This window comes from Apostichopus japonicus, chromosome 13 (assembly GCF_037975245.1).
Source record: "Apostichopus japonicus isolate 1M-3 chromosome 13, ASM3797524v1, whole genome shotgun sequence".
NCBI classification, from domain to species: Eukaryota; Metazoa; Echinodermata; class Holothuroidea; order Aspidochirotida; family Stichopodidae; genus Apostichopus; species Apostichopus japonicus.
This window is the reverse complement of record NC_092573.1, coordinates 18,059,032-18,069,192: the sequence shown is the minus strand read 5'-3', so window position 1 is coordinate 18,069,192 and position 10,161 is coordinate 18,059,032.

Sequence of the window (10,161 nt, the reverse complement as noted above, 5' to 3'; positions counted from 1 at the left end):
CCCCTCATTCCCACTCAACTAGTGGAATGACATCAAAACATTATTTATACATAATATCACATTATTAGGGCGTTATGAGGGTCTGACCCTGTATACGGTACCTGATTCCATAGTAACCCACACCACTTGCCCCATGCAATGATCTAGATAGAGTGATAGTGTACAAACTGTAATTTTCAGGACATATCAAACTTTACGTAGCAGGTAGAAAAGCAAATAGACGACCAATAGGGCAGCCAAGTCAATTGGACACCCCCCACCCCTCCCCTACCCTCCATCCCATTCAACAAGGATGAATACACATAAAATCCTATGCTTTCAAATATTTGATCCTAATGATAGCTCTAACCTACATATAGCTGCTTTCCCAGTTTCCCCCTTTAGCAATCCCCCCCCCCTCCCTTTTGCCCAACATTATGGTTCCACATATGGGTGGAGCCTGTAAAAGTTGGACAAGATCATTTTCTACACTGATGCATTTGAGATTAAGCAGTTCATCAATTTGGAATGACATCAAAACTTTGAAACGGTGAAAATAAGATGGTCAAAAATTAATATTAGACTGTTCAGTAATTCTCACACACATTATGGGGACCCTAATAGTTGAAAAAAAAAAACCTTTGACATTACATCTAATATACATCACCTTAATCTATGCTGTTGGAAATGGTAAAAAAAATCTTTCTCAAACAATAGGAGAAAGCCATAACAGTGTACGTCCCTATTTTCTCTATAATATATCAAATTGTATGAATACAGCACATGCAACAGCATATATATTCTGATTAGGGCTTTCCAATCATCCCCACCCCTCATTCCCACTCAACTAGTGGAATGACATCAAAACATTATTTATACATAATATCACATTATTAGGGCGTTATGAGGGTCTGACCCTGTATACGGTACCTGATTCCATAGTAACCCACACCACTTGCCCCATGCAATGATCTAGATAGAGTGATAGTGTACAAACTGTAATTTTCAGGACATATCAAACTTTACGTAGCAGGTAGAAAAGCAAATAGGCGACCAATAGGGCAGCCAAGTCAATTGGACACCCCCCACCCCTCCCCTACCCTCCATCCCATTCAACAAGGATGAATACACATAAAATCCTATGCTTTCAAATATTTGATCCTAATGATAGCTCTAACCTACATATAGCTGCTTTCCCAGTTTCCCCCTTCAGCAATCCCCCCCCCCCTTTTGCCCAACATTATGGTTCCACATATGGGTGGAGCCTGTAAAAGTTGGACAAGATCATTTTCTACACTGATGCATTTGAGATTAAGCAGTTCATCAATTTGGAATGACATCAAAACTTTGAAACGGTGAAAATAAGATGGTTAAAAATTAATATTAGACTGTCATTAAATTCTCACACACATTATGGGGACCCTAATAGTTGGAAAAAAAAACCTTCTACTTTACATTTAATATACATCACCTTAATCTATGCTGTTGGAAATGGTAAAAAAATCTTTCTCAAACAATAGGAGAAAGCCAAAACAGTGTACATCCCTATTTTCTCTATAATATATCAAATTGTATGAATACAGCACATGCAACAGCATATATATTCTGATTAGGGCTTTCCAATCATCCCCACCCCTCATTCCCACTCAACTAGTGAAATGACATCAAAACATTATTTATACATAATATCACATTATTAGGGCGTTATGGAGGTCTGACCCTGTATACGGTACCTGATTCCATAGTAACCCACACCACTTGCCACATGCAATGATCTAGATAGAGTGATAGTGTACAAACTGTAATTTTCAGGACATATCAAACTTTACGTAGCAGGTAGAAAAGCAAATAGACGACCAATAGGGCAGCCAAGTCAATTGGACACCCCCCACCCCTCCCCGACCCTCCATCCCATTCAACAAGGATGAATACACATAAAATCCTATGCTTTCAAATATTTGATCCTAATGATAGCTCTAACCTACATATAGCTGCTTTCCCAGTTTCCCCCTTTAGCAATCCCCCCCCTCCCTTTTGCCCAACATTATGGTTCCACATATGGGTGGAGCCTGTAAAAGTTGGACAAGATCATTTTCTACACTGATGCATTTGAGATTAAGCAGTTCATCAATTTGGAATGACATCAAAACTTTGAAACAGTGAAAATAAGATGGTCAAAAATTAATATTAGACTGTTCATTAATTCTCACACACATTGGGACCCTAATAGTTAAAAAAAAAAAAAAAACCTTTGACATTACATTTAATATACATCACCTTAATCTATGCTGTTGGAAATGGTAAAAAAAATCTTTCTCAAACAATAGGAGAAAGCCATAACAGTGTACATCCCTATTTTCTCTATAATATATCAAATTGTATGAATACAGCACATGCAACAGCATATATATTCTGATTAGGGCTTTCCAATCATCCCCACCCCTCATTCCCACTCAACTAGTGGAATGACATCAAAACATTATTTATACATAATATCACATTATTAGGGCGTTATGGAGGTCTGACCCTGTATACGGTACCTGATTCCATAGTAACCCACACCACTTGCCACATGCAATGATCTAGATAGAGTGATAGTGTACAAACTGTAATTTTCAGGACATATCAAACTTTACGTAGCAGGTAGAAAAGCAAATAGACGACCAATAGGGCAGCCAAGTCAATTGGACACCCCCCACCCCTCCCCGACCCTCCATCCCATTCAACAAGGATGAATACACATAAAATCCTATGCTTTCAAATATTTGATCCTAATGATAGCTCTAACCTACATATAGCTGCTTTCCCAGTTTCCCCCTCCAGCAACCCCCCCCCCCTCCCTTTTGCCCAACATTATGGTTCCACATATGGGTGGAGCCTGTAAAAGTTGGACAAGATCATTTTCTACACTGATGCATTTGAGATTAAGCAGTTCATCAATTTGGAATGACATCAAAACTTTGAAACGGTGAAAATAAGATGGTCAAAAATTAATATTAGACTGTTCATTAATTCTCACACACATTGGGACCCTAAAAGTTGAAAAAAAAAACCTTTGACATTACATTTAATATACATCACCTTAATCTATGCTGTTGGAAATGGTAAAAAAAATCTTTCTCAAACAATAGGAGAAAGCCATAACAGTGTACATGCATCCCTATTTTCTCTATAATATATCAAATTGTATGAATACATGCATGCAACAGCATATATATTCTGATTAGGGCTTTCCAATCATCCCCACCCCTCATTCCCACTCAACTAGTGAAATGACATCAAAACATTATTTATACATAATATCACATTATTAGGGCGTTATGGAGGTCTGACCCTGTATACGGTACCTGATTCCATAGTAACCCACACCACTTGCCACATGCAATGATCTAGATAGAGTGATAGTGTACAAACTGTAATTTTCAGGACATATCAAACTTTACGTAGCAGGTAGAAAAGCAAATAGGCGACCAATAGGGCAGCCAAGTCAATTGGACACCCCCCACCCCTCCCCGACCCTCCATCCCATTCAACAAGGATGAATACACATAAAATCCTATGCTTTCAAATATTTGATCCTAATGATAGCTCTAACCTACATATAGCTGCTTTCCCAGTTTCCCCCTTTAGCAATCCCCCCCCCCCCTCCCTTTTGCCCAACATTATGGTTCCACATATGGGTGGAGCCTGTAAAAGTTGGACAAGATCATTTTCTACACTGATGCATTTGAGATTAAGCAGTTCATCAATTTGGAATGACATCAAAACTTTGAAACGGTGAAAATAAGATGGTCAAAAATTAATATTAGACTGTTCATTAATTCTCACACACATTGGGACCCTAAAAGTTGAAAAAAAAAACCTTTGACATTACATTTAATATACATCACCTTAATCTATGCTGTTGGAAATGGTAAAAAAAATCTTTCTCAAACAATAGGAGAAAGCCATAACAGTGTACATGCATCCCTATTTTCTCTATAATATATCAAATTGTATGAATACAGCACATGCAACAGCATATATATTCTGATTAGGGCTTTCCAATCATCCCCACCCCTCATTCCCACTCAACTAGTGGAATGACATCAAAACATTATTTATACATAATATCACATTATTAGGGCGTTATGAGGGTCTGACCCTGTATACGGTACCTGATTCCATAGTAACCCACACCACTTGCCACATGCAATGATCTAGATAGAGTGATAGTGTACAAACTGTAATTTTCAGGACATATCAAACTTTCCGTAGCAGGTAGAAAAGCAAATAGGCGACCAATAGGGCAGCCAAGTCAATTGGACACCCGAACCCCTCCCCTACCCTCCATCCCATTCAACAAGGATGAATACACATAAAATCCTATGCTTTCAAATATTTGATCCTAATGATAGCTCTAACCTACATATAGCTGCTTTCCCAGTTTCCCCCTAAAGCAACCCCCCCCCCCTCCCTTTTGCCCAACATTATGGTTCCACATATGGGTGGAGCCTGTAAAAGTTGGACAAGATCATTTTCTACACTGATGCATTTGAGATTAAGCAGTTCATCAATTTGGAATGACATCAAAACTTTTAAACGGTGAAAATAAGATGGTCAAAAATTAATATTAGACTGTTCATTAAATTCTCACACACATTATGGGGACCCTAATAGTTGGAAAAAAAACCCTTCTACTTTACATTTAATATACATCACCTTAATCTATGCTGTTGGAAATGGTAAAAAAATCTTTCTCAAACAATAGGAGAAAGCCATAACAGTGTACATCCCTATTTTCTCTATGATATATCAAATTGTATGAATACAGCACATGCAACAGCATATATATTCTGATTAGGGCTTTCCAATCATCCCCACCCCTCATTCCCACTCAACTAGTGAAATGACATCAAAACATTATTTATACATAATATCACATTATTAGGGCGTTATGGAGGTCTGACCCTGTATACGGTACCTGATTCCATAGTAACCCACACCACTTGCCACATGCAATGATCTAGATAGAGTGATAGTGTACAAACTGTAATTTTCAGGACATATCAAACTTTACGTAGCAGGTAGAAAAGCAAATAGACGACCAATAGGGCAGCCAAGTCAATTGGACACCCCCCACCCCTCCCCGACCCTCCATCCCATTCAACAAGGATGAATAAACATAAAATCCTATGCTTTCAAATATTTGATCCTAATGATAGCTCTAACCTACATATAGCTGCTTTCCCAGTTTCCCCCTCCAGCAACCCCCCCCCCCCTCCCTTTTGCCCAACATTATGGTTCCACATATGGGTGGAGCCTGTAAAAGTTGGACAAGATCATTTTCTACACTGATGCATTTGAGATTAAGCAGTTCATCAATTTGGAATGACATCAAAACTTTGAAACGGTGAAAATAAGATGGTCAAAAATTAATATTAGACTGTTCATTAATTCTCACACACATTATGGGGACCCTAATAGTTGAAAAAAAAAAAAAACCCTTTGACATTACATCTAATATACATCACCTTAATCTATGCTGTTGGAAATGGTAAAAAAAATCTTTCTCAAACAATAGGAGAAAGCCATAACAGTGTACATCCCTATTTTCTCTATAATATATCAAATTGTATGAATACAGCACATGCAACAGCATATATATTCTGATTAGGGCTTTCCAATCATCCCCACCCCTCATTCCCACTCAACTAGTGAAATGACATCAAAACATTATTTATACATAATATCACATTATTAGGGCGTTATGGAGGTCTGACCCTGTATACGGTACCTGATTCCATAGTAACCCACACCACTTGCCACATGCAATGATCTAGATAGAGTGATAGTGTACAAACTGTAATTTTCAGGACATATCAAACTTTACGTAGCAGGTAGAAAAGCAAATAGACGACCAATAGGGCAGCCAAGTCAATTGGACACCCCCCACCCCTCCCCGACCCTCCATCCCATTCAACAAGGATGAATACACATAAAATCCTATGCTTTCAAATATTTGATCCTAATGATAGCTCTAACCTACATATAGCTGCTTTCCCAGTTTCCCCCTTCAGCAATCCCCCCCACCCTTTTGCCCAACATCATGGTTCCACATATGGGTGGAGCCTGTAAAAGTTGGACAAGATCATTTTCTACACTGATGCATTTGAGATTAAGCAGTTCATCAATTTGGAATGACATCAAAACTTTGAAACGGTGAAAATAAGATGGTCAAAAATTAATATTAGACTGTTCATTAATTCTCACACACATTGGGACCCTAATAGTTGAAAAAAAAAAAAACCCTTTGACATTACATTTAATATACATCACCTTAATCTATGCTGTTGGAAATGGTAAAAAAAATCTTTCTCAAACAATAGGAGAAAGCCATAACAGTGTACATCCCTATTTTCTCTATGATATATCAAATTGTATGAATACAGCACATGCAACAGCATATATATTCTGATTAGGGCTTTCCAATCATCCCCACCCCTCATTCCCACTCAACTAGTGAAATGACATCAAAACATTATTTATACATAATATCACATTATTAGGGCGTTATGGAGGTCTGACCCTGTATACGGTACCTGATTCCATAGTAACCCACACCACTTGCCACATGCAATGATCTAGATAGAGTGATAGTGTACAAACTGTAATTTTCAGGACATATCAAACTTTACGTAGCAGGTAGAAAAGCAAATAGACGACCAATAGGGCAGCCAAGTCAATTGGACACCCGAACCCCTCCCCTACCCTCCATCCCATTTAACAAGGATGAATACACATAAAATCCTATGCTTTCAAATATTTGATCCTAATGATAGCTCTAACCTACATATAGCTGCTTTCCCAGTTTCCCCCTAAAGCAACCCCCCCCCTCCCTTTTGCCCAACATTATGGTTCCACATATGGGTGGAGCCTGTAAAAGTTGGACAAGATCATTTTCTACACTGATGCATTTGAGATTAAGCAGTTCATCAATTTGGAATGACATCAAAACTTTGAAACGGTGAAAATAAGATGGTCAAAAATTAATATTAGACTGTTCATTAAATTCTCACACACATTATGGGGACCCTAATAGTTGGAAAAAAAAACCTTCTACTTTACATTTAATATACATCACCTTAATCTATGCTGTTGGAAATGGTAAAAAAAATCTTTCTCAAACAATAGGAGAAAGCCATAACAGTGTACATCCCTATTTTCTCTATGATATATCAAATTGTATGAATACAGCACATGCAACAGCATATATATTCTGATTAGGGCTTTGCAATCATCCCCACCCCTCATTCCCACTCAACTAGTGAAATGACATCAAAACATTATTTATACATAATATCACATTATTAGGGCGTTATGGAGGTCTGACCCTGTATACGGTACCTGATTCCATAGTAACCCACACCACTTGCCACATGCAATGATCTAGATAGAGTGATAGTGTACAAACTGTAATTTTCAGGACATATCAAACTTTACATAGCAGGTAGAAAAGCAAATAGACGACCAATAGGGCAGCCAAGTCAATTGGACACCCCCCACCCCTCCCCGACCCTCCATCCCATTCAACAAGGATGAATAAACATAAAATCCTATGCTTTCAAATATTTGATCCTAATGATAGCTCTAACCTACATATAGCTGCTTTCCCAGTTTCCCCCTCCAGCAACCCCCCCCCCCTCCCTTTTGCCCAACATTATGGTTCCACATATGGGTGGAGCCTGTAAAAGTTGGACAAGATCATTTTCTACACTGATGCATTTGAGATTAAGCAGTTCATCAATTTGGAATGACATCAAAACTTTGAAACGGTGAAAATAAGATGGTCAAAAATTAATATTAGACTGTTCATTAATTCTCACACACATTGGGACACTAAAAGTTGAAAAAAAAAACCTTTGACATTACATTTAATATACATCACCTTAATCTATGCTGTTGGAAATGGTAAAAAAAATCTTTCTCAAACAATAGGAGAAAGCCATAACAGTGTACATGCATCCCTATTTTCTCTATGATATATCAAATTGTATGAATACAGCACATGCAACAGCATATATATTCTGATTAGGGCTTTCCATTCATCCCCACCCCTCATTCCCACTCAACTAGTGAAATGACATCAAAACATTATTTATACATAATATCACATTATTAGGGCGTTATGAGGGTCTGACCCTGTATACGGTACCTGATTCCATAGTAACCCACACCACTTGCCACATGCAATGATCTAGATAGAGTGATAGTGTACAAACTGTAATTTTCAGGACATATCAAACTTTACGTAGCAGGTAGAAAAGCAAATAGGCGACCAATAGGGCAGCCAAGTCAATTGGACACCCGAACCCCTCCCCTACCCTCCATCCCATTCAACAAGGATGAATACACATAAAATCCTATGCTTTCAAATATTTGATCCTAATGATAGCTCTAACCTACATATAGCTGCTTTCCCAGTTTCCCCCTCCAGCAACCCCCCCCCCCTTTTGCCCAACATTATGGTTCCACATATGGGTGGAGCCTGTAAAAGTTGGACAAGATCATTTTCTACACTGATGCATTTGAGATTAAGCAGTTCATCAATTTGGAATGACATCAAAACTTTGAAACGGTGAAAATAAGATGGTCAAAAATTAATATTAGACTGTTCATTAATTCTCACACACATTGGGACCCTAATAGTTGAAAAAAAAAACCCTTTGACATTACATTTAATATACATCACCTTAATCTATGCTGTTGGAAATGGTAAAAAAAATCTTTCTCAAACAATAGGAGAAAGCCATAACAGTGTACATCCCTATTTTCTCTATAATATATCAAATTGTATGAATACAGCACATGCAACAGCATATATATTCTGATTAGGGCTTTCCAATCATCCCCACCCCTCATTCCCACTCAACTAGTGAAATGACATCAAAACATTATTTATACATAATATCACATTATTAGGGCGTTATGGAGGTCTGACCCTGTATACGGTACCTGATTCCATAGTAACCCACACCACTTGCCACATGCAATGATCTAGATAGAGTGATAGTGTACAAACTGTAATTTTCAGGACATATCAAACTTCACGTAGCAGGTAGAAAAGCAAATAGACGACCAATAGGGCAGCCAAGTCAATTGGACACCCCCACCCCTCCCCGACCCTCCATCCCATTCAACAAGGATGAATACACATAAAATCCTATGCTTTCAAATATTTGATCCTAATGATAGCTCTAACCTACATATAGCTGCTTTCCCAGTTTCCCCCTCCAGCAACCCCCCCCCCCTCCCTTTTGCCCAACATTATGGTTCCACATATGGGTGGAGCCTGTAAAAGTTGGACAAACCATTTTCTACACTGATGCATTTGAGATTAAGCAGTTCATCAATTTGGAATGACATCAAAACTTTGAAACGGTGAAAATAAGATGGTCAAAAATTAATATTAGACTGTTCATTAATTCTTACACACATTGGGACCCTAATAGTTGAAAAAAAAAAACCTTTGACATTACATTTAATATACATCACCTTAATCTATGCTGTTGGAAATGGTAAAAAAAATCTTTCTCAAACAATAGGAGAAAGCCATAACAGTGTACATGCATCCCTATTTTCTCTATGATATATCAAATTGTATGAATACAGCACATGCAACAGCATATATATTCTGATTAGGGCTTTCCATTCATCCCCACCCCTCATTCCCACTCAACTAGTGAAATGACATCAAAACATTATTTATACATAATATCACATTATTAGGGCGTTATGAGGGTCTGACCCTGTATACGGTACCTGATTCCATAGTAACCCACACCACTTGCCACATGCAATGATCTAGATAGAGTGATAGTGTACAAACTGTAATTTTCAGGACATATCAAACTTTACGTAGCAGGTAGAAAAGCAAATAGACGACCAATAGGGCAGCCAAGTCAATTGGACACCCCCCACCCCTCCCCTACCCTCCATCCCATTCAACAAGAATGAATACACATAAAATCCTATGCTTTCAAATATTTGATCCTAATGATAGCTCTAACCTACATATAGCTGCTTTCCCAGTTTCCCCCTCCAGCAACCCCCCCCCCTCCCTTTTGCCCAACATTATGGTTCCACATATGGGTGGAGCCTGTAAAAGTTGGACAAGATCATTTTCTACACTGATGCATTTGA